This window comes from Mus musculus, chromosome 5 (assembly GCF_000001635.26).
Source record: "Mus musculus strain C57BL/6J chromosome 5, GRCm38.p6 C57BL/6J".
Taxonomy (NCBI): Eukaryota; Metazoa; Chordata; class Mammalia; order Rodentia; family Muridae; genus Mus; species Mus musculus.
The window spans coordinates 137871852-137891837 of NC_000071.6; the positions used below are offsets into that span (position 1 = coordinate 137871852).

General features: G+C 45.5%; 1 pseudogene; it reads left to right on the top strand.

Annotated features, from left to right (window-relative positions):
- The first annotated feature begins 16217 nt into the window (after window positions 1-16217).
- On the top strand, window positions 16218-19152 carry Gm3103 (annotated as a pseudogene).
- The last annotated feature ends 834 nt before the right edge of the window (window positions 19153-19986 follow it).

Genomic DNA, 19986 nt, shown 5'->3' on the forward strand with positions numbered 1-19986 from the left:
CGCCCTGTGGTCACTGACAACATAACTGGACTTTGGCCCAGCCCCCATTGTTGGCTTGGAGACATGGCTTTGTCCTCAGGAGGCAGGGCTCTCCTCTCTTCCACCTTCATCTTCTATCTTATCTACTGTTTTCCATTTCCTAAGTGGCTTGTAATCTCTGTTTCCCTTCCTCTATTTTTCTTCTAGTCTTTCCTTCCCCCTACTTAATCTCTTTCTCATTATGTCTCCCACCATGCTGGTTGTCACATTTCTCTCTAATTATCTCACCTAATGAAGTTGTCAGTTTCTAAATCACCTCAGACACAATGAGGAAGGTGTAATCAGGAAACACAGTAAGTCCCAGGCCCTAGCACAATAACCCCCTTACCCTGCTCTTCCTTCCCCCTCTCTGTCCCCATCGCAACTTGCTCTTTCTTGCCTTTCAGGGAGCCTTCCCAGTGCCCAGGCAGAATCAAGGCTTTGAGGATCCCCTCCACCTTGCCCTGATCTCTGTGGTAGAGCCTCCAACTTCCTTTGGCTTCCTGGACAGTGACTCTAAAGCTACTCCAGTTTCTAAAGGAGCCTTCCTGCCTCTCCTCCTCCTACCATAACACTCACTCAGGAGAGGATAACAAGGATCAGAGAAGTCAAGGCACATGTCATACAACAGCCACGTGGCTCATTGACTGGACTTTAGTCACATTGAGTTCTTGGAGTCTTCCATTCCACACAGAGACTTCAGTTTGCCTGCTCAGTGCAGCCTCTGAGGAGGCTCTTTCCACAAAGCTCTTGAGTGACTTCCTCTAGTTATGGCCACAGGAGAACCTTCTTTGGACTAAGTGGGCAAACACAGCTCTGAGCAGCCATGTGTCATTCATGATGTAAGGCCTGGGACATGGCTGACAGTGGACACAGCTGGCCTGTGACTTGGGTTGAAAGGTTGGGGCAGAGGCTGTGGTGACCTCAGGGCTGGTTCTAAGGAGGTTCAAACTACCCTTCCTCAGGACATGGTGCCATCAGCTTCCTGAAGGGCACAAACACATGATGGTGTCAGAGGAAGTGGCATCAATCTCCCTGAGTGACATGTGCAGAGACCTCTTCCCATTTCCTTAGGTTCCCTGGCACTGATCGCCTTGTTCCTGCTTCCCTGCAGCTGGCTTTGCAGCCTGCCCTCTTTCATGTCTGCTTCTCTGACTCCCTTTACAGTCCCCATGGTCCTCAGATACCTTGTTCTGATCCAGACACAAACTGTCATGTCCTGACAGTTTGTATTCATCTGTATTCATAGTACCCTTGGAGACACTGAGGCACAGAGCCTATGGGATGAGTTGGCTCCAGATGGAAGGTTAGTCAGATCAGGGACTAGGTGTGTGTGTGTGTGTGTGTGTGTGTGTGTGTGTGTGTGTGTGTTTAAATTCTATCTCAAGAAGCCCAAAGTGGTCCTAAAACTTAGTATATAGCCAGAGATGACCACGAAGGACTAGCGAACCTCCTGCCTGGTGCTCCCATGAGCAGAGATTCCAAGTGTGCAGAGATTCCAGGCTAGCTTCAAACTCAAAATGATGCATTTATTTGTCTCTTCCCGCCACAGGGTTCACATAGGAACCAATCAATCAATCAATCAATCAATCCTGTCCTTTTATCTGTTGTTTAACATAAAACCTTTGGTTCTTTGCATGTCAGGAAAGTAAGCACTCCACCACATGAACCGCATTCTTTTTTTTTTCTTTCCATTTTTTATTGTATTTAGCTCATTTACATTTCCAATGCTATACCAAAAGTCCCCCATAGCCACCCACCCCCACTCCCCTACCCACCCACTCCCCCTTTTTGGCCCTGGCGTTCCCCTGTACTGGGGCATATAAAGTTTGTGTGTCCAATGGGCCTCTCTTTCCAGTGATGGCCGACTAGGCCATCTTTTGATACATATGCAGCTAGAGTCAAGAGCTCCGTGGTACTGGTTAGTTCATAATGTTGTTCCACCTATAGGGTTGCAGATCCCTTTAGCTCCTTGGGTACTTTCTCTAGCTCCTCCATTGGGAGCCCTGTGATTCATCCATTAGCTGACTGTGAGCATCCACTTCTGTGTTTGCTAGGCCCCGGCATAGTCTCAGAAGAGACAGCTACATCTGGGTCCTTTCGATAAAATCTTGCTAGTGTAAGCAATGGTGTCAGCGTTTGGATGCTGATTATGGGGTGGATCCCTGGATGGCAGTCTCTACATGGTCCATCCTTTCATCTCAGCTCCAAACTTTGTCTCTGTAACTCCTTCCATGGGTGTTTTGTTCCCACTTCTAAGGAGGGGCATAGTGTCCACACTTCAGTCTTCATTTTTCTTGAGTTTCATGTGTTTAGGAAAATGTATCTTATATCTTGGGTATCCTAGGTTTTGGGCTAATATCCACTTATCAGTGAGTACATATTGTGTGAGTTCCTTTGTGAATGTGTTACCTCACTCAGGATGATGCCCTCCAGGTCCATCCATTTGGCTAGGAATTTCATAAATTCATTCTTTTTAATAGCTGAGTAGTAATGAACCGCATTCTTAGCTGCAGTTAGATCTGTGAGGTTGCAGTCCTGATCATGAGTCTTCACCTCCAGATTTCATCTGCCTTTCCCCTCTTCTCTGGGGCCTCTGGGGAATGGTGACTCAATTGCTAACTCACCCAAGAAAGGGCTGGACCTGACAAGACTGCTATATGTCATGTGCTGGACAGTAGCAGTTTTCCACAACAGGTTCTGGTGGGTTCTACAGGAGCTCAGCTGCCCCTTGTGCCCTGCTCCACTGCTGCCTCTTCTGGCCTCTTAATTCCAAGTCATGGGCTCTGTTCTAGTTTCGTGTTTTGGACTCAGTTGAATTCCTATGTGAACCCCGTGGCGGGAAGAGACAAATAAATGCATCATTTTGAGTTTGGAGCTAGCCTGGTCTATCTAGCCTGGTCTATCTAGCCTGGTCTATCTATCCAGTTTCAGGGCAGCAAGCTCTACGTACTAAAAAATTGTCTCAAAAAACCAAACCAAAGCAAACAACCAAGAACCAAGAAAAACAAAACCATAAAGTAAACAAAACCCAATAAAGCCAAATAAATCCAAAGCCACAAAAACCCCACCTATCAAGAAACGAAGCAAAGAAATCCAAGGTTGCTAGTCAAGTTGGATGGTGTCCTAATCATAATGCCTGAGTGTGTCCTCTGGCCTCCACCTACCTGAGCTCACACTTAATTATATATGCCACAACTTAGCACAGACAGAGGTATAGGTTGGCAGAGCTAAGGGAAACAAATATGAAACAAAGCTCAGAGTTGCGAAGCCTGAGGTGACATGTAGAGGACAAGGAAGCCACAGGTATCAAAGCCTGGGCCATGGTGACTCAACTTGTGTCATGGTGAGATAGGTAAGAAACTGCAACAATTTTATGCCTTCTGTTGCCTGCAGATAAACTCGACTGAAGCATGTGGCCTGGTTAGTCTCCTTCAAGTTTAGGATTCTGAGGACTACAGATGTCTGAGCCTGTGTCCAGTTCAGGATGAGCCATCCTTGAAGAGCTCATGTATGAAAGGCAGGGTGGAGTTGTAGATGAATTTCCCAACAGAAGTCATTCTATCTCCAGCTCTGCTCATCTGTGGATCCTTGACCAACTTCCAGGAGAAGTAGAAGGAGAAGTGGATCCCGATGGAGCCACCCTGGACTCGAGTGGCTTGCTTGTTGGTTCATCCCAAAGTCATTTTATTTGTTTGAACCTGCAGAGTTCTCTAGAAAACTGGGGAGGGGCGGATCTGAAGCCACTGCAGGGAGGGATAGGCCAACCCAGAGCATCCTGAGCCTTCATCCACAGGCAGAGGTGGGACACAGGGCAGGACTCTACCTATGGTTTGTGGGACAGCAAAGAGAGTGAAGAGTTGGAATGGGATCTCTCTAAGGGATGAACTCTCTTAGGTCAGAGAGGACAGGCTGGCTCCTCTAAGGGTCATCCACATAACAGTCTACTCTTCTCAAGCCCCACTTTCTTCTCCTGTACTCAGATCTCTGTTACTGAGGCCTCCACCACTCACCAGTTTGCAGACATGCTGCTGGTAGCAGAAGAAGCAGGATCCAAGCCATGGGCAGAGTCCATCCATGAAATGAGACTGGCAGACTAAACTTTGTGGAGGGTCCCTGCTGCTGCTCATGAATCAGGAGACACTTGCCCACATTACCCTGATTTTTCTCCTATGAAAGACTCCGTGAGGTCAGGACCTCCTATCTCCACTTCCATGACACTATCAACTTCATTTATCAATCTGGCTTCTTTTCCCATGCTGTGTAAGACCTGCTCTTGTGGTCACTGACAACATGGCCAGGCCTTGAGTCCAGCCTCCTTTCTTTGACTGGGAGATACATCCTTGATCTAGGCACACTGGGATCTCCTCTGGTTACCTTGCCCTCCTATCTTGCTCAGTCCTTCATAAATGTGATGCTGTCCACTTCTCCCTCTCTTCCTTTTTTTTCTCTGTCTCTTCTTCCTTTCACTCTAGTCTCCAACTATCTTCCCGCTTTTCTGTGTGTCTCAGGCTCACTTGCAACCCAGGGAAGAGGCTGTCTGGACAGCACATACCCTTCAGGGAGAAAAAAGCTGACCCATATCCTTGACCAGCTGAGCCCCATGATCAGCTAAAAGATACTGATCAAGATGGGGCCAAGAGGATGCTCCCAAAGTCCCCAAGTCTAGAACTGGGTCCCAGTTCTTTGTCTCTTTCCTGATCTTCAGTAACTCCCCAGAGTCCCCAAGGTATAGCAAGGCCTGGTGGGTTTTTCCTGCCCTTGCTTGTTCCCCAGTTCCTGTTCACAGTGTCACCAGGCTTCACACCTTCCTAGGTGACAGTCCCTGTCACCTAGACAGTGATTCTATAGATTATCCTGTTTTGTAAGAGCCTTTCTGCCCTGCCACCTACAGAGCAAGCCCTGGCTTAGGATATGCAGCATCAAATGGCAGGTCTGAGGGGACTCCAGTTTAACTAAGTCCTTGTAGGCTTAGGTTCAGCACAGAGGCCTCAGGAAGACTTCGAGACAAAATGCAGCCTTACCTCAAAGGCCAGGCTAGGTGTCACCTTCCATGATGCTCTAGAGATGATGCTCTCCAGATGTGGTCATTCTAGAACCTTCTTTGGAACATGTAAGTAGGAAAATTTCAGAACATCAATTTGTCACTCATGACTTATTGCCTGGGACAATTCTGACAGAGGACACAGATAGACTGTGATTGGAATGGAGAATTCAGAGGTGGGCATGGTCAAGGCTGTGGTGGCCTCAGTGCTGGTTCTGTAAGAAGGTCATCTTGTTTTTACCCATGACAAGGTGCCATAGGCTTCCTGAAGACATGATTGTACAAGAGGAAGTGGCATCAATCTCCCTGAGTGACATGTGCAGAGGCATCTTCCCATTTCCTTAGCTTTCCTGGCATTGATTGTCTTGTTCATGATTCCCTGCAACTGGCTATGCAGCTTTCCCTCTCTCATGTCTGCTTGTCTGCCTTCCTCACAGAGCCTGTGTTACTAAGATCCCTTGACCTGAGCCAGACACAAATTGTCATGGACTCACTGCCAGCTACACCCAGACAGACTTCTGTATCCATAGTACCCTTGGAGACAGGGAGGCTCAGAAACTTTGGGATAAGTTGGCTCCTGTTGGAAGGTCAATCAGGACATGGATTAGGGATCTAAAACTTGTCAGAATGAGCCTTCTGTTTGTTTGCTTGTGTCTGTGTGTGATTGTGTGTATGTGTGCTTAAAATCATCTCAAGTATCCCTGGCTGGTCCTTGAACTTGTTATGTAGCCAAGGATGACCATGAACTACTACAGATCCTCCAGCATGGTCCTCCCATGAGCTGGGATTACAGGTGCGAACCATTGTGTCCCTTTATCTATTGTTGGACATAAAACCTTTGGTTCTTTGCATGTCAGAAAGTACGAACTCCACCACATGAACCACATTCTTAGCTGCAGGGAGGTCTGCAAGGATGTCCTGGCCATGAGTTCTCACCTCCAGATTTCTTCTGCCTTTCGCTTACTCTCTGGGGTTTCTGGGTAAATGGTGACTCAACTGCTAACTCACCTGAGAAGGGGCTGGAACTGACAAGACTGCCATATGTAATGTGTTGGACCCAAGCATTTTTACACAACAGCCTCTGGTGGGTTTTACAGGGCCCCTTGTGCCCTGTTCCACTGGTGCCACCTGCTGGCTCCTTAATCTCGGGTGATGAGCTCTGTTGTTTCATGTCTTGGATTCAGCTGAATCCCTGTGGAGACCCTGCTGTGGGGTGTGATTCTGTTCAGGATGCTGTCATCAGTTTCCTGGAGTGTCATCCTGCTTTCCCAATACCAGTGACTATGCCCTGCCATCATACTGCTTTCCCAGGGGAGGGGCACTCCCTGGAAATGAGCATTCTGAGCTTTTGGTGTGGACACTAGGAGCTTCTGCACACCCTGGGATCATGCAGGTTGTCAGAATGCAATGTTAGAACATAGTATGGTTTAGTCAGTAGTGCATGTGCGCCCTGCCTCCTACAATATAAATAATTAAGTGTATTAAAAAAAAAAGCCCAAGATGGGTATGGTAATCTATGTCTTTAATTCAAGCTTTTTGGGTGGCAGAGACAGAGAAGAGTCTAATGGATCTCTATCAGTTTGAAGCTAGCCTGGTCTATATATCCGTTTCAGGGAAGAATGTACTACATAGTAAAAATTGGTCTCAAAAACAAAAAAATCAAAACAAAACAAACCCAAAACCCAACATATTGAAAGCTGTTGGGAGAGAGAGAGCTATTTTTCTTTAGTGATATGACCCCTGGTATGAAGACCATATGAAAGTGGGTCTCTATACACTCAGGAGTAAACAGATAACAAAATTGAACTCAGCAGCTTTCAAAATTGGGGAGAAAAAGCTAAATAACTATAAAACTGGGCATGGGATTCCTCAAGGAAAGAATGAATATGATCAAAATACAAGGAATGAAACTCTCAACTAATTAATTTTTTTCTTTTTTTTTTAAATTGGAAATTTTCTTCATTTACATTTCAAATGCTATCCCAAAAGTCCCCTATACCCTTCCTCCACCCGCCGGCCTGCTCCCCTACTCACCCACTCCCACTTCTTGGCCCTGGTATTCTGCTGTACTGAGGCATATAAAGTTTGCTAGACCAAGGGTCCTCTCTTCCCAATGATGGCTGACTAGGCCACCTTCTGCTACATATGTAGCTAGAGACACGAGATCTGGGGTTACTGATTAGATCATATTGTTGTTCCACCTATAGGGTTGCAGACCCCTTCAGCTCTTGGGTACTTTCTCTAGCTCCTCCATTGGGGGCCCTGTGTTCCATCTACTAGATGACTGTGAGCACCCACTTCTGTATTTGCCAGGCACTGGCAAAGCCTCACATGAGTCAGCTATATCAGGGTCCTTTCAGCAAAATCTTGCTGGCGTATGCAATAGTGTCTGCATTTGGTGGCTGATTATGGGATGGACCCCTGGGTAGGGCAGTCTCTGGATGGTCCATCCTTTCGTCTTAGCTCTAAACTTTGTCTCTGCAACTCCTTCCATGGATACTTTATTTCCCATTCTAGGGAGGAATGAAGTATCCACGAGTTGGTCTTCCTTCTTGATTTTCTTGTGTTTTGGAAGTTGTATCTTGGGTATTCTAGGTTTCTGGGATAATATCCACTTATCAGTGAGTGCATATCAATTAATTTTCTTTGTGATTGGGTTACCTAACTCAGGATGACATCCTCCAGATACATCCATTTGCCCAAGAATTTCATAAATTCATTGTTTTTAGTAGCTGAGTAGTACTCCATTGTGTAAATGTACCACATTTTCTGTATCCATTCCTCTGTTGAGGGACATCTGGGTTCTTTCTAGCTTCTAGCTATTATGAATAAGGTTGCTATGAACATAGTGGAGCATGTGTCCTTATTACCAGTTGGAACATCTTCTGGGTATATGCCCAGGAGAGGTATTGCTGGATCTACCGGTAGTACTATGTCCAGTTTTCTGAGGAACCACCAGACTGATTTCCAGAGTGGTTGTACAAGCTTGCAATCCCCCCAGCAATGGAGAAGTGTTCCTCTTTCTCCACATCCTTGCCAGCATCTGCTGTTACCTGAATTTTTGATCTTAGCCATTCTGACTGGTGTGAGGTGGAATCTCAGGGTTGTTTTGATTTGCATTTCCCTGATGATTAAGGATGCTTAATTCAGGTGCTTCTCAGCCCTTCGGTATTTCTTGGTTGAGAATTCTTTGTTTAGCTCTGTACCCCATTTTTAATGGGGTTATTTGAATTTCTGGAGTCCAGCTTCTTGAGCTCTTTGTATATATTGGATATTAGTCCCCTATCAGATTTAGGATTGATACAAATTCTTTCCCAATCTGTTGGTGGTCTTTTTGTCTTATTGACAGTGTCTTTTGCCCTACAGAAGTTTTGCAATTTCATGAGGTCTCATTTGTCAATTCTTGATCTTACAGCACAGGCCATTGCTGTTCTGTTTAGGAAAATTTCCCCTGTGCCCATATCTTCGAGGATTTTCCCCACTTTCTCCTCTATAAGTTTCAGTGTGTCTGGTTTATGTGGAGGTCTTTGATCCACTTAGACTTGAGCTTTGTACAAGGAGATAAGAATGGATCAACTCGGGCTGGTGAGATGGCTCAGTGGGTAAGAGCACCCGACTGCTCTTCCAAAGGTCCGGAGTTCAAATCCCAGCAACCACATGGTGGCTCACAACCATCTGTAACAAGATCTGACGCCCTCTTCTGGAGTGTCTGAAGACAGCTACAGTGTACTTACATATAATGAATAAATAAATCTTAAAAAAAAATTTAAAAAAAAAAAAAAAAAAGAATGGATCAATTCGCATTCTTCTACATGATAACTGCCAGTTGTGCCAGCACCATTTGTTGAAAATGCTGTCTTTTTTCCACTGGATGGTTTTAGCTCCCTTGTCAATGATCATGTGACCATAGGTGTGTGGGTTCATTTCTGGGTCTTCAATTCTATTCCATTGATCTACCTGTCTGTCGCTGTACCAGTACCATGCAGTTTTTTTTGTTTGTTTGTTTTTTGTTTGTTTTTTGTTTTTTGTTTTTTTTTAAATCACAATTGCTCTGTAGTACAGCTTTAGGTCAGGCATGGTGATTCCCCCAGAGGTTCTTTTATTGTTGAGAATAGTTTTTGCTATCCTAGGTTTTTTATTATTCCAGATGAATTTTCAAATTGCCCTTTTTAACTCAGTTGAGTTAAAATTAAGAATTGAGTTGGAATTTTGATGGTGATTGCATTGAATTTGTAAATTGCTTTTGGCAGGATAGCCATTTTGACTATATTAATTCTGCCAATCCAAGAGCATGGGAGATCTTTCCATCTTCTGATATCTTCAATTTCTTTCTTCAGAGACTTGAAGTTCTTGTCATACACATCTTTCACTTCCTTAGTTAGAGTCACACCAAGGTATTTTATATTATTTGTGACTATTGTGAAGGGTGTTATTTCCCTAATTTCTTTCTTATCCTGTTTATCCTTTGTATAGAGAAAGGCCATTGATTTGTTTGAGTTAATTTTATATCCAGCTACTGTGCTGAAGCTGTTTATCAGGTTTAGGAGTTCTCTTTTGGAATTTTTAGGGTTACTTATATATACTATCATATCATCTGCAAATAGTGATATTTTAACTTCGTCCTTTCCAATTTGTATCCCCTTGATCTCCTTTTGTTGTCGAATTGCTCTGGCTAGGACTTCAAGTACTATATTGAATAGGTAGGGAGAAAGTGGGCAGCCTTGTCCAACCAAGGGGCTGGAACTGACAAGACCATGGTCCACATTGAGAACCAGTGCCTGAGAATCAGGTTTCCTATCTCCCTGACTCCATGCACACTTCCACTTCAACCATATATCTGTCTTTCCCGTGCTTCACATCATGTGACAGACCATGGCTTTCTTGGGTCCCGTGTTGGACTTCCTTCCTCACATGTCTAACTATATGCACTCACTTTCTCATTTCCTGCATGTTGATATTCCAAACTCTTTGGTCTTTCCTAGAACAAAACTATCCCAAGTCCAGTCTGTCTTAACATTTGATAGTCAGTGGGTTACCTTCTAACAAAAACCCTTTGGGAATACAGGACACCATCCAGACTGACTCAGTGTCAGTTAAACCAGGCTTTTCTTGTAGCCAGAAGAGGTGTATGGCCATGCTTGATGGAAATCTACCAACCACAGTGTGCAACAGATGAATCTCCAGTCCACCAATCACAGGCCTCAAATGAGTATTATTCCTTGCTTTTCCTAAGTCATTGGGAAAATGTCAACAATCTCTTGAGTCAAGATATCTCTATATGTGGGTCATGTAGATGTCATCAAGTCTCTTGTGACTAATGCGAAGTGCCCTGGAGCAGCTGTGAGGTGTCTGCTATGGTTGTGACTGCATCCAAGCCTCCTGAGGCTGAACTAAGCAGCTCTCATGGTCACAGTGATCTTGGGAGTTAGGGTGGTGTTTCCTGTGAGCATTCACATAGCAGGATGCTATGATGGTGGTCTCTCTAGTCATCCACAGTGATCCATTTTCAGGTCCAAACCACAGGCAACTGCACACAAAAAAGGCGCCTCAAATATGATCTTCCAATTCTTATGTGACTTCTCACGTCCTTTTCCATTGTTCAAAAGAAAAAAAATAAACCACAGACTGGCCCGCAGTGAAAACTTACACAGAGCCAACATTCTCAACATCACATAGGAACCAAAGCCTCATTTGGATACAGTTCGTGAGACTGGATCTCTGATCTGCCACAAGGGAACTTTAGGGTCAAGCGGGGAGCAGAAATTTGCTTCTGCCCTGGAATATGTATTCCCTGGACTGAACTAATCAGTATAAATGAAGCACCAGAGGAAACTAGGCATGATAACAGGTCTGTCATCCCAACAACTGACAGGTAGTTATGGGAAGATTATCAGGTGGAGCTCTGGTTTTAACCTGTGAGTCACCACCTCTTTGAGGGTAGAACAACATTTTCACAGGAGTTACATATCAGATATCCTATATATCTGATGTTTACATTCCAATCACAACAGTAGCAAAATCATAGTTATGAGATACCAGTGAAATAATTGTATTGTTGGAGTCACCCCAACATGAGGAAATATCACACCATCGGGAAGCTTGACAACCACTGAATGGGAGGCTATTCTTAGTGCCACTCGAGTATGAGGCCAGGCTGGGTTACATGAGGCTTTGTCTTGAAACCAACAGCAAAGCTAACCACAACACCAAACAGTACAGAGAGCTCCTGGAGAAAGGTCATCTGTTGCTTCCCTTTCTGTTGGGGATGGGGAACTTGAAGATGATAGGAGTTTCCTCTTCAGAGTTAAAGTAAGAGCAATGTGACTATCAAGACTTTAGGTTTTTGTTGTTGTTCACTACGTGTTGTGTGAGATTCTGTTTCTGAGAGAGGGTTCTCTCTACGATCTAGACCGGATTGTTCTGGAACTTGCTCTGTAGACCATGGCTGTCCTCTAATTCAGTGGCACCCCTGGTGTTGCATCTTACGAAATAGGATGAAGTCGTGACTACCATGCCTGCTTATTAATAGTTTTGGGGTTTTGATTTGTTTTGTTTTAAGCTACATACCTAATACTGAGGAGGGAAGGGCAAGTTTCTCTCTTTCTGTGACCACAAACTTGATGACACACATGTAAATAGCTTTGTCCTTGGTTATCAGCAGAAGTTGGCAGACGTCCTCTAGAGGAACTTGGCCTGGTACCCAAGTCCCACTCACTGGGCCTTTAGAACTCAGTATAGAGTCTCTTTCTGGGGCTTTCTCTGGGCAGGAGGACAGGGGATGCTCATGCTGAGGCATAAAGCAGATGAGGGAGATGAAGATGATGATGTCATCCTAGTGAGAAACAGCAGGGCAACTGTGCTATTATAAAGCTGCAGCCTGAGCATCCTGTCTGCACCAACAGCTGGCATCCTTCTACCATCCTCTCTAGCAACTCCTCCACTCTCTTCAGGCCACAGTCTGGGTAGGTTACTTGGAGGTTCTGTTGGGGTCTGTGTGTTGTCACTAGGGAAGAGAAATCAAGGAATGTTTGGTAAGTGGTGTGACAGAAATGGAGAACAGAGGGATACTTTTCATCCATGAGGTTATCTGCTGGGTCAGGGAACACAGAGCCTGCAGCATGTCTTATCTGAGGAATTGTGGGGCATTGGGCTCTGCAAAGACAGGCTGGTCTCTAGTTGAGCTGAGGTCTGAACCCCAAAGCCATAATTCACCTACATGACACTGTAGGCATTCCCTCATGCTCCTGGAACTCTGGCTCCTGTCTAAGTTACTGCCGCCCACAGCCCTCACAAGAAAAGCATGGTCAGTAGTCATGTAGGCAATGGCCCAAGCTTCTGACCTTCAGGCTAAGCTCCTCCCAGTTACCTAGCAACAGTAAAGACCATAAAAGGGCTGTTCAGCCCCTGCTTGCTCTCTTACTTCTCACTCTCTTACTTGTCTTCTTATTCCTCACTCTTACCCTCTCTCCTTTCTCTTTGTCTTCTCCTCTCCTCTCCTCTCCTCTCCTCTCCTCTCCTCTCCTCTCCTCTCCTCTCCTCTCCTCTCCTCTCCTCTCCTCTCCCTCCTCCTCCTCTTCCTCCTCCTCTTCCTCCTCCTCTTCCTCCTCCTCTTCCTCCTCCTCCTCCTCCTCCTCCTCCTCCTCCTCCTCCTCCTCCTCTTCTTCTTCTTCTTCTTCTTCTTCTTCTTCTTCTTCTTCTTCTTCTTCTTCTTCTTCTTCTTCTTCTTCTTCTTCTCCTTCTCCTTCTCCTTCTCCTTCTCCTTCTCCTTCTCCTTCTCCTTCTCCTTCTCCTTCTCCTTCTCCTTCTCCTTCTCCTCTCTCTCTCTCTCTCTCTCTCTCTCTCTCTCTCTCTCTCTCCTCTCTTTCCACCTGCATTTCTATAATAAAGCTCTAAAACCATAGAGTGTCTCTGCTCATCAAGGCCCACTATGCTTGGAGGATGGGAACAGGCTTTCTCCTAATGAGCTGTTTCGAATCTCCCATTAGAAGGCCTTCCTGTGCTCCAGTCAAGATCTGCTGCGTGCACTTTCGCAGGTGTTGGGAACCTCTTCCCTCATCCCTCTCTCCTATAACCCCGGGGTTTTAGCAAGGTAGCTCCAGGAATCCCAGGTAGGGCTGCCCCTTGGCCACCCCCTGAAGAATGGGATAGAGGAATGCCCACCCAGGGCTGAGTGGAAAGTGTATGGCAGCTCTCCCATGCCTGACAGACCAGAGGATAGGGAAAACTCTGGTGGGATGTGGGCTCCCCCCTTTCCCAGGGCCCCCTTTTTAGTTCCCAACAGGGAATGTTTCTCGAATGGAAGGGTTCAGAGAGAAATAGGATGCCTTAAGCCTGTTCTCTCTCACCATTGCCATAGGATGACCAATTTGGGCATAAAAAGCAGAGAATCTGAATGCTGTGGATGGTCAGGAACTAGAATCTGAAGAGTCACTGAGTGTGGTCTGAGGGAGGCTCAGGGAAGATGAAGACTGGGTCAAGTCATGGAAGGTGATCAACTGTTAAAGGTGCCTTGTATGGTTCCCCCCCCCTCTCTCTCTTTCTGTGTGTGTGTGTGTGTGTGTGTGTGAGAGAGAGAGAGAGAGAGAGAGAGAGAGAGAGAGAGAGAGAGAGAGAAAGAGAAAGAGAAAGAGAAAGAGAAAGAGAAAGAGAAAGAGAAAGAGAAAGAGAAAGAGAAAGAGAAAGAGAAAGAGAAAGAGTGTGTTTTGTGAGTGTGTGTGCCCTTGTGCATGCTCAGGTGCACGCATATATAAATAAGTGTGCTCATATGGATGGAGTCCAGTTGACAACCTCAGGCATTATGATTAGGGACACCATTCTACTTGACTGTCAACCTGAGGTTTCTTTGCTTGGTTTCTTGGCATTTTGACTTTTTTTTTTTTTTTTTCGTTTTGATTTTCTGTGGTTTTGTTTGTTTTTTTGGTTTTATTTTTCTTGTTTTTTGCTTGTTTGTTTGTTCGGTTTGGTTACGTCTAGGATGAGACAATTTTTAGTATGTAGTGCTTGCTGCCCTGAAACTAGATAAATAGACCAGGTTAACTTCAAACTCAGAGAGATATATTTGTTTCTTCTCACAGAAGGGTTCAAATAGGAATTCAATTAAGTCCAAAACATGAAACCAGAAGAGAGCACGTGAATTTGGATTAAGAAGCCAGCAGGTGGCAGCAGTGGAGCAGGACACAAGGGACAGCTGGAATCCTGTAGAGCTCACCAGGGTCTGTTGTGTAAAAATGCTGAGGTTAAGAAAATGACATATGACAGTCTTGTCACGTTCAGTCCCTTCTTGGGTGAATTAGCAATTGAGTCACTGTTTAACTAGAGGCCCTTGAGAGTAAAGGAAAGGCAGATGAAATCTGGAGGTGAGGGCTCATGACCAGGAGGACATCCTCTCAGACCTAACTGCACCTAAGAATTTGCTTCATGTGGTAGAGCTTTCCTGGCAGGCATAGAACCAAATATTTTATATCCAACAGGAGATAAAGGGGCATGATGATGCTCACCTGTAATCCCTGCTCATGGGAAATTCAGTCAGGAGGATCTGTAGTCATTCATGGTCATTTTTGGCTATATAAAACGTTCAAGGACCACCTTGGGCTACTTGAGATGAAACTTAAATACACACACACACCAACTCTTTTTGAAAGAGACCATAGCACTAGACCTTCCATGTAGGGCCAATGAATCCCAAAGGCTCTGTGCCTTAGTGTCTTTAAGGGTACTATGGATATGTCCTCAGACCATGAGAGATTGTGTCTGGCTCAGGTCAAGGGATCTGAGGACCATGAGGACTGTGAGGAAGGCAGAGAAACAGAGATGGGAGAGGGCAGGCTGATAGCCAGCTACAGTGAAGCATGAACTAGGCAATCAATGCCAGGAAAGCTAAGGAAATGGGAAGATGCCTCTGCACAAGTCACTCAGGGAGAATGGAGCCACTTCCTCTGATACAATCATGAATCCTGCCTCTCAGGGAGCTTATGGCACCATGTCCTGGGCAAGGGTGGGATGAACCTCCTTAGAACTGTACTGAGGACACTACAGCCTCTCCCCCACCACCACTCATGTCTCCACCCAAGTTCAAAGCCAGCTGTGTCCAGTGTCAGCCTTGTCCCAGTCCTCATATCTTGAATGACACATGGATGCTCTGAGACATCTTCTCTCGCTTAGTCCAAAGAATCTGGTGTGACCATAACTAGAGGGAGTCACTCAAGGGCTTTGTGGAAAGAGCCTCCTCAGAGTCTGTGCTGAGCAGGTCGACTGAAGTCTCTATGTGGAATGGAAGACTCCAAGAACTCAATATGACTAAATCCAGTCAATGAGTCATGTGGCTGTCATGTGACATGTACCAGGACTTCTCTGATCCTTGTTTTCCTCTTTAGCGTGTGTTAGTGTGAGGGTGAGGGGAGTTAGAAAGGCTCCTTTTGAGACTGGAAAAGCCTTAGAGTCACTGTCCAAGAAGCCCAGGGTTGTTGGAGACTGTGCCACAGGGAGCAGGGCAAGGCAGAGAGAGTCCACCAGGTCTTGGTTCAGCCTGGGCACTGTGAAGGGTCCCTAAAACTCAAGAAAATGCCCAAGAGTAGATGGGGCAGGAAGGGTGAAGGGGAATCAGGGTAAGGGTGTCTCTATGCTAGCGCTGGTGACTTCATGTGTTTGCTCATCACCACCTTCCTCATTGTGTCTGAAGTGGTTTAGAGACTGACAACTTCATTATGTGAGATTCTTAGAGAGACTTGGGCATGCAGCATGGTGGGAGACATAATAAGAAACAGATTGAGGATGTGGAGGGAAGGAAAAAAGGAAATATAGAAGAAAGAAGACAGAGATTACAAGCTACTTAGGAAATGGAAAAGAGTAGATAAGGCAAAAGGTAAAGGTAGAAGAGAGGAGAACCAGTCATGCCAAGGTCTAATCCATGTCTCCCAGCCAACAATGAGAGCTGGGCCCAGAGCCCAGTTATGTTGTCAGTGACCACAAGGGAAGATCTTCTGCAACATCAGAAAACAAGAAGCCAAGTTGCTGGGCACAAGGAGGTGGAGATGGAGAGGACCGGCCCTGACTCAGCCCTCCACATGTGAAAGCTGGGGATCTGTCTCACATTTCCCTGGTTCTCTCTGGACTCCTGAGCACCCCTATGTCCCTATACAGGGCATCCTTGACTTCCTGATGGCTCTGCTGATCTTGCTTCCTGGAGGGTCTCTGGCTATGGCTTGGATCCTGCTTCTTCTGCTGTCAGCCGCTTGTTTGCATGCATGTTTGCATCTTTCTCACTAGCAAAGAATTAAACATAGGAGGGGACAGTGGGTTTTAAGTGGACAGGAGTCTGCTAGAGGAGCCTGCCAAGCATCTCTGAGCTCATCCCTCAGAGGGAGCCCAGCCCAACCTTTCCCTTGCTTTCCTGTCTCACCAGTCATAGGGACAGTCCTGCTTTGTGTCCCACCCCTGCATATTGATGAAGAATCAGGGTGCTCTGTGTTGTCCTTTCCAACTGTCCTCTGTCACTGTCTCTCACAGTGACTTCAGATTCTCCCTGTCCTTCCCAGAGAATTCTGCAGGATCCAATAGAGAAAATACCTTTGGGGCCAACTAACCAGCTCTACTCTCTGGAGTCCAGGTATCTCCATTGAGATCCCCTTTTTCTACTTGTACTGGAGTTGGCCAAGGATCTGCAGATGAACATAGCCTGGAGAGAAACACTTCCATGGGCAATTCATCTACAACTCTAGCCTGCCTTTCACCCATGAGCACTTCAAGGTCCAACTCATCCTGAACTAGACACAGGGTCAGACATCTGGAGTCCTCAGAATCTTTTACTTGAAGGAGAATAACCAGGGTATATACTTCTGCCGAGTTTATCTGCGAACAACAGAAGGCATGATTGGGTTTCAGCTGGTTGCTGGGGCACAGCTCAGGCTACGGCTCAGGTTTTGAAACCTGTGTCTTGCTTGTCCCTAAATGTCACCTCAGGCTTCTCAACTCTGAGTTTCGTTTCATATTCCTTTCCCTTAGCTCTGTCAGCAGCATCTTTCCTTGCAGTTTTGACAAGTATTTGCTGCCTCCTCTGCCATAGTCTGTCATTGTCTTCTCAGACAGAACCACATACCAGTCTTCAGCATGTGCTCCACCCCTGTCTCACACTCTTTTTGTTCCAATTCTTACCTCTATGCTGCCCAGGTCTACCCTTGCCCATGACCTCAGGGTAGATGAACTTTTGCACAATGGAGCTGACTCTCTTGGTCCTGTGGCGGGGCTACAATTGGTCCCCTTATGCAGCTTCTACACATAGTTCCAACCGAAGGCCGAAACATATAGTAGATGCCATTGGGTGTTCTTGATGTGCTATGGGCCAACTGTAATCTTCCAGCTGTCCTTACAGTCCCTCATTTCCCCTCCTAGCTCCCCAGGACATGTCTGTCATGTCTCCATATCCACTGTCTTGTCTCCTCTCTATTTGCTTACTCCCTGTGTCCTTCAGTGCCTTCACCTCTCCCACATAAGACCCCCAGCTCTTCAATAATAAAGCCCCCATTTTCACAATGTGGCTGCCCTGTCTTCTGATCCCTGCAGCTCTTCTAATGCATACGTAACTGGAATCTCAAACACATGAGACCTGGAGAACCAGTCTTGCTACTCTGTGGCCATTACTGCTCCCTCCCATCACATGTCCCTATAGGACTCTATATACTTTGCTGTTGATCATGACATTGCTCCCTGGATCTTGCTTGTTCTTTTTAGAAGACAGGATCTCACTACAGTCCTGGTTGTATTGGAACCCACTATGTGGACCAGGCTGTCCTTAAACTCACAGAAATCTGCCTGCCTCTGCATTCCCAAGTACTAAGATTTGATGCATATGCCACCATGCCCACCAATGGATCTTGACTGTAGTAAGTCAACCTGTGAGAGGATGCCCTCGTGATAATTTTGTGTGCAGTCTATAGCTGCCATTTTGACTTGATGTAATGAAAAACAGCAGTTTCCAGGGCTCAGGGGAAAAAGGATGTTTCATGATTCTAGACTTTCCAGTTAGTAAAGGATGTAGAAATTAATTATACTGATATTTGTAGAGCAAATTATTCTATTCTGCCCTGCACTGAGTTTTAATCTTATACATAAAATAATATTCTTTATGTTATAATGTTTTAAATATTTTAAAATAATAATATAATGTTTTAAATGTGTGTGTGTACATGTGGGTTTGTCAGTATAAATTTGTGTGAGTGTGTATCTATGTATATATGTGTTCACTTCTTCCCATCTTGGAGGAGGTGAGAGAACACCTTCAAGTCTCCATCTTAGTTTTTGAGTCAGGGTCTCTCACTGGTTTCTGGTGTGTCAGGACTAGGTTTTATGACCAGTAAGCACTTGCGATCTACCTGTCTTCACCTTTTCAGAACTGGAATTAGACTTAATCAAACTTAACTCAGCTCTGTTAAGTTTGGAACTCAATATATAAAGGAGGCTGGCATTGAACTCACAGAGTCTCTGCCTATCTCTGCCTCTAAGGTTAAGACTAAAGGCTGTGCTCATTTCATCTGGGTTCTTCATATGGATACTAGGGATCAATCTCATGTTCTAAAGTCTGAGCAGCAAACACTCTATAGACTGAAAGATCTCTGGACAAAACAACTGTATTTCTATGACTCAGTTATCTGTGACCAAATGATAATCTGAAGACATATACCAAGACCCCTGGAGAACATGCATTTGAGCTTGCTCTCCTAGAGACTTAAGCATTTATTCTCTTCCCCATGTAAACTTCTGACAGCTGTTCCCTGTCCCACATTCCATACAGGAGAGATGAGACACTCACCCATTCCTCCCTCACCCAGGGAGGGTCTGCTCACTTTTCATCTTTCCACAGCACTCAGTACCACCATGAAGATCCCCTCTATCATCACCTCTGCAGCCTGGAGGACACAGTGGGCCAGAAATATCTATCACTGATGAACCTGGGAGCCATGGTCATGATGGTGCTGGCCAAAGTTGTGCTCATAACCCCCCTCTACAGATTCATGATCTTCCTCAGGTTGAAGAAAAGGTAAGTTGTCCAGGACTGGCTTCACCAGAGCTTCCCATTGGGAGTGTTCTCAGTTGTGGGACCTGGAGAAGATCGGGCTTGTCCAGGGAAGAAGGGAAATGTGCCTGCACTCCACAAAGACTGCTTCCCTGGAGCCTGCTGTCCTTCCAGACCAGCTGGAAATTAGAGGAGCAGATGCAGATGTACACAGAGCCTGCTCCTATGTAACTCAAGGAGGCATGCAGGAGCCTCAGGGGCTGACTGCTCATTTGGAAAGATGTGTGGCTGCTAAAGCAGGTCTGAGGGTAGACCAGTATTCAGGGACAACATGTCACAGAAAGTTATCCCTAATGAAAAGAGACACATTTTGTTTATTTGTGTATGTGGGATCAAAATGGAAATTAAGAGCATGTTGTGCAATAGATCTACTGACAGAAAGAAATGTGTAGGGAGAACCTAAAATGTATAAGGTGAAAAAGATTTGGACACTACAAACCTAACACTACTGAACAAAATTACCAAAAAGCCACTGGGTGTCTCAGTTGAAATGATTCCCCCACAAACAGGCACATGGGCATCATCCCAGGAGCCACATACATAGTTGCAGAGGCTTGGACAAACGGAGGCACTAGGGATGCCTTGGGCTCTCTGTGCTGCCAGCCCTACCTAGAGTGTGAGACCAATGACTGACCTGTGTTACAATCTAGAGTGGACAACTCCCAAAGGACAATGTGCAAGGACATGTGTATGCACATATGTAAATATGCACATGTGTGTGCACTTATGCAAGTACACACATGTGGAAAAGTATGATCAAATAAATTTTTGATACATTAGGTAAATACTAACAGTGTAAGTATATTTGCAGGATGGCAAATTCTATACATTACCTCCTTGCAAGACACTAAAAAAC